At 43.8% G+C, this 5,648-nt stretch overlaps 1 protein-coding gene across 7 annotated transcripts in view; it reads right to left on the reverse strand.

Annotated features, from left to right (window-relative positions):
* The window catches only part of LOC112240112 (cell migration-inducing and hyaluronan-binding protein), a 177,981-nt gene extending 173,308 nt beyond the window's left edge, over nt 1–4,673 (reverse strand). For 2 of the 7 annotated variants that reach the window (XM_042319001.1, XM_042319003.1), the window contains exon 1: nt 4,495–4,673. The gene's annotated coding sequence lies outside the window, so the exon portion shown is untranslated. Of the gene's footprint in view, nt 1–2,222; nt 2,342–4,227 lie in introns of those variants that run through there. The other 5 variants (XM_042319004.1, XM_042319002.1, XM_042319006.1 and 2 more) reach the window with 3 other exon arrangements.
* Between the last annotated feature and the right edge of the window lie 975 nt (nt 4,674–5,648).

Consider the following 5,648-nt stretch of genomic DNA (forward strand, 5'->3'; position numbering starts at 1 on the left):
GCAGAATGTATGTAGACATAGACCTAGCAGAATGTATGTAGACATAGACCTAGCAGAATAGCAGAATATGTAGACATAGACCTAGCAGAATATATGTAGACATAGACCTAGCAGAATGTATGTAGACATAGACCTAGCAGAATGTATGTAGACATAGACCTAGCAGAATATATGTAGACATAGACCTAGCAGAATATATGTAGACATAGACCTAGCAGAATATATGTAGACATAGACCTAGCAGAATATATGTAGACATAGACCTAGCAGAATATATGTAGAAATAGACCTAGCAGAATGTATGTAGACATAGACCTAGCAGAATATATGTAGACATAGACCTAGCAGAATATATGTAGAAATAGACCTAGCAGAATATATGTAGACATAGACCTAGCAGAATGTATGTAGACATAGACCTAGCAGAATATATGTAGACATAGACCTAGCAGAATATATGTAGACATAGACCTAGCAGAATGTATGTAGAAATAGACCTAGCAGAATGTATGTAGACATAGACCTAGCAGAATATATGTAGATAAATAGACCTAGCAGAATATACATATAAAAACAAAACCAGCAGAATTGACATAGAAATAAGATCTAGCAAAATGGACAGAAATATACTTAGCAGAATTCTTGTAGACATAGACCTAGCATAATAACAATAGAAATATGTATACCAAAATGGACATAGAAAGACCTAGCAGAATGTATGTAGACATAGACCTAGCAGAATGTATGTAGACATAGACCTAGCAGAATGTATGTAGACATAGACCTAGCAGAATATATGTAGAAATAGACCTAGCAGAATATATGTAGAAATAGACCTAGCAGAATATATGTAGACATAGACCTAGCAGAATATATGTAGAAATAGACCTAGCAGAATGTATGTAGACATAGACCTAGCAGAATAACAATAGAAATATGTATACCAAAATGGACATAGAAAGACCTAGCAGAATGTATGTAGACATAGACCTAGCAGAATGTACATATAAAACAAAACCAGCAGAATAGACATAGAAATAGACCTAGCAGAATTAACATAGAAACAGACCTAGCAGAAGGGACATAGAAAGAGACCTAGCAGAATGGACATAGAAAGAGACCTATCAGAATGGACATAGAAAGAGACCTAGCAGAAGGGGCATAGAAAGAGACCTAGCAGAAGGGACATAGAAAGAGACCTAGCAGAATGGACATAGAAAGAGACCTAGCAGAATGGGCATAGAAAGAGACCTAGCAGAATGGACATAGAAAGAGACCTAGCAGAAGGGACATAGAAATACACCTAGCGGAATTAACATGGAAATGGACTTGACAGACTGTACATATAAAAAATGTGCAGAATGAACCTTGCAGACCTAGCAGAATGAACATTGAAATATACGCGGCATAGAAACAGAAATAGACCTAGCAGATTGAACACAGCTCAGAAAAAACACAGCCGAGCTGCTAACAAGTTGGGAGGGATGTAACAAAACGGAATAGCACGCAAGTTGAAATGCACGAGCCTGAAATTCACTGGATTTGTCATGGTCCACTTCATATCATTGCAAGCACACGCACGCACACACATTGCTGCATGCAAACAGCATTTAGAAAGGCAATGAGAGTCTGAGGGATGAGGATATGATATGAGTCAATGCACTGAGCATTCTGATTGCTGCAGCCAATATGAGCCACAACAACATGAATGGAATGTCCTTTCTAGTCATTCTATATCTATACTAAGAAAACCACAGAACAAGCTCAAATAGATGGAGTGATACTAGTAGCTGTTAGAGTAATAATTAAACTGTAGGCCCCTCTCTCTACATCTCTCTGTATAGCTCTCCTCAATCTCTATCTAGATCACTCTCCACCTCTACTTTCTCTCTCTCTATACTTCCCTCTCCAGACATCTCGTCCACTTTTCCTCTGTATCCTTCTCTCTCCCTCCTCCCCTCATCGTAATATATAGTCTATGTGTGTATCCACCACCACACCTACAGTATGTGTACATCCACCACCATACAGACATATGATAAACTGTAGTGCCTATTTTATACACTTCATGAGAAATGGGGTTGTCTGTGTTATTCTGGTCATTCTACAGATACCTTCGAGAGGGACCCTGGTAAGAGGGTATCACACACACCTGTCCCTTGGGCGATGTATGCACAGTAATATTTGCAAGTCAAAAGAAGGCAAGGAAAGGTTGCACTCACCTGCTGTATTCCTGACTTCTTCTCACGACTCTCTTCTCCTATCTTCTCTTCATCCGTCCTTTCTCCTCCTCTCCTCTCATCGTCTGTCCTCTCTTTATCTGTCCTTTCTCCTCCTCTCCTCTCATCGTCTGTCCTCTCATCATCTGTCCTTTCTCCTCCTCTCCTCTCATCGTCTGTCCTCTCATCATCTGTCCTTTCTCCTCCTCTCCTCTCATCGTCTGTCCTCTCATCATCTGTCCTTTCTCCTCCTCTCCTCTCATCATCTGTCCTCTCTTCATCTGTCCTTTCTCCTCCTCTCCTCTCATCGTCTGTCCTCTCTTCATCTGTCCTTTCTCCTCCTCTCCTCTCTTCATCTGTCCTTTCTCCTCCTCTCCTCTCCTCGTCTGTCCTCTCTTCATCTGTCCTTTCTCCTCCTCTCCTCTCCTCGTCTGTCCTCTCATCATCTGTCCTTTCTCCTCCTCTCCTCTCATCATCTGTCCTTTCTCCTCCTCTCCTCTCATCGTCTGTCCTCTCATCATCTGTCCTTTCTTCTCTTCTGCTTTCATCTCATCTCTCTTGTCCACCTTTTCTCTTCTCCATTCTCCTTTCCTCCCCTCTTCTTTCTCTCTCCACTCCTCCCCTATTCTCTTTCCTTTCTCTCCTCCCCTCCCCTCTTCTCTCACTCTCCTCTCCTTTTTCTCTCCTCTCCTTGGTTATGGGTTATGTGTGGAAACCTAGAGTACATTCTGAATATACCAATTAGTTTGTCAACCTCTGGCTGTCAGTCAAACCCAGGTATCTGTTTCTCTGAGATGCTTTGACATTCCCAGGACTGATTACATGGTTCCAATGGGTGTTCCTTCAATCCCTGTTCTGTGGCTCTAATGTGGACCTCTGTTGCTTCCAAACATCCCTCCCTCCCTCTCTGTCTCTCTCTCGTTCTCTCATGCAGGGATCTTGTCAATTATGGCCTTGAAATCCGGTCATGGTCATTCCTTTCCTGAGATTTGATATCATCATCATTGTCATCTCTGCTAGTTATGCATCTTTTATAAGAGCGACTGAAAGAAGGAGGGGGAAGTACAGGGTTAACTTTTCCCCTTTCTTAAATCTGACAGACACACACACACACACACACACACACACACACACACACACACACACAGAAACATGCACACTGCTTATTCCCTGACCACTAAGCCCTCTAAAGACTTCAATTACAGCAGGAAATCCATTCACTTATTGAACAGCTCTGTCATATTCTAAGCAACTCTTATATTCACCATCAATATGCCCTTACAGCCTCAGTCAAACCTCAACTGTCACGTGCTCATCACTCATTCCACATACATATCCTGATAATGAAGGAACCTGTTGGGTACATAGGCTAGTATAAACTAAACTAACGCTGCTCTTACCTCACCAATACTGACTGAGTTCGATATAATCACCGATTAGCTATAGGTTCGTATATGGGCGCATCAATCTGAAAAACACCGAACTATTATCAGCAATACAACTTGAATATATGGACATGTTGAAAATGACGGAATGTTGTTGGAAGAATATAAAAAACACATACCTGATGACTGTGCACTTGATGCCCCCCGGGGCAGCGAAACCGGGCGCGCACGTTACGAGAATCGAGCGCAAGATACAGTGGCACATGCGAACGGAGCGCTTGAAAATACACAGCATAGGCTACCCTTGCTGCACAGTATCATATTATACAACATCATACATAAACCAGCCCTATAAATAGAATTTGTGGTTTTAACAATGCTACCACTTGCGCGAGTTGTGCTTGCTTGCCGGGTGAAACGTGTTGGTACATGATACGGTTGTTAACGCACAGATACCGTACCAATGTTGCTGTCATGCACGGTCAAAGTCTACAAGGATGGCATTGTGTAAATTGCATTAATTACATGTAGGGCTACATGTATATTTTGTAGCCCGATTTATTTTGACACTGATCAATGGCACTGGGAGGAGATGAGCTGGAACGAACCGCAAAAAGGCGCACCTTCAAAACAAACACCTCTGGTCCTTACAGCCACAGCTGGCACTGGCCGCTCCTTTCTGCAGCATGTAGTCCACAGCGACCCAAAGCAGTCTGTGGTATTCCTATTAGCAGGCTAGACTACCGATACACCGGTGGCTTTGGCTTTGACACTAGAGTAAGAGCCGAGCGAAAAGAAAAGAAAAAGAGGCGAGCTGGAGTTGTTTTTAAATCCCCAAAAGGTTTAGTAGTTAGCTTATAAACTCCACGGAGATCAGGAGACGCACCAACCTGTAGAATAAACCAACCGTTTTCTAGTCGACTCCTTCGGGAAGTGCGGTCTTGGTGAGGACACACTGGAGATGTGACAGGGACAATTAGGTCATGTGTCAGGTCTGCTATAGCGGAGAGAAGAGGCACTCTGATATTTATACACGCATCTCCTCTCCGCTCCGCGCGAGCCTGGCGCTTCTGAACACGCTGTTTACACCAGCAGAGGCAGGAGGACACGCCCACCGCACACTCATTGGTCCGGTCCATTTCTAAGCCATTTCTATCATTCCATTGTCGGAGGCCTATTGTAGATACAATCTATAAAGCCTACTTTAGCGCTATTCTAGGAGGACTGAAAAATGTATAAAATAATTTGATAATTGGAGGCAAATGTGTAGGCCTACGTTGTAAGTGCATTTTGATGCAGGGCCAGTAACCTGAAATGTATTTAATATATGCATTAATTAGGCTATGGAAACATGAAAGTGGGATTTCCGCAGAGAAGTATGTTGTAGCCTACACTACTGGTGATGTGACTTGGTGCTCGGGAACATGAGCTGCCAGTAGAAATACTGTGTGAGTGTTTGGTGCACTGGAATTTCCTCTGTCTGCCTTGCCACCTATATCCTTGCCACCTATATCCGCATGACCTACACCTTTATCCCTTCTCTTCTTTCCTCTACTCCCCTCCCAATCCCCTCTGCAGACACTCAACCCTCTTTCTCACTACCCACTCACCCCTCTTTCTCACTACCCACTCACCCCTCTTTCTCACTACCCACTCACCCCTCTTTCTCACTACCCCCACCCCTCTTTCTCACTACCCACTCACCCCTCTTTCTCACTACCCACTCACCCCTCTTTCTCACTACCCACTCACCCCTCTTTCTCACTACCCACTCACCCCTCTTTCTCACTACCCACTCAACCCTCTTTCTCACTACCCCCTTTCTCACTACTCACCCCTCTTTCTCACTACCCACTCACCCCTCTTTCTCACTACCCACTCACCCCTCTTTCTCACTACCCACTCACCCCTCTTTCTCACTACCCACTCACCCCTCTTTCTCACTACCCACTCACCCCTCTTTCTCACTACCCACTCAACCCTCTTTCTCACTACCCACCCACCCCTCTTTCTCACTACCCACTCACCCCTCTTTCTCACTACC

The sequence above is a fragment of the Oncorhynchus tshawytscha genome, unplaced genomic scaffold, assembly GCF_018296145.1.
Source record: "Oncorhynchus tshawytscha isolate Ot180627B unplaced genomic scaffold, Otsh_v2.0 Un_scaffold_7041_pilon_pilon, whole genome shotgun sequence".
Taxonomy (NCBI): Eukaryota; Metazoa; Chordata; class Actinopteri; order Salmoniformes; family Salmonidae; genus Oncorhynchus; species Oncorhynchus tshawytscha.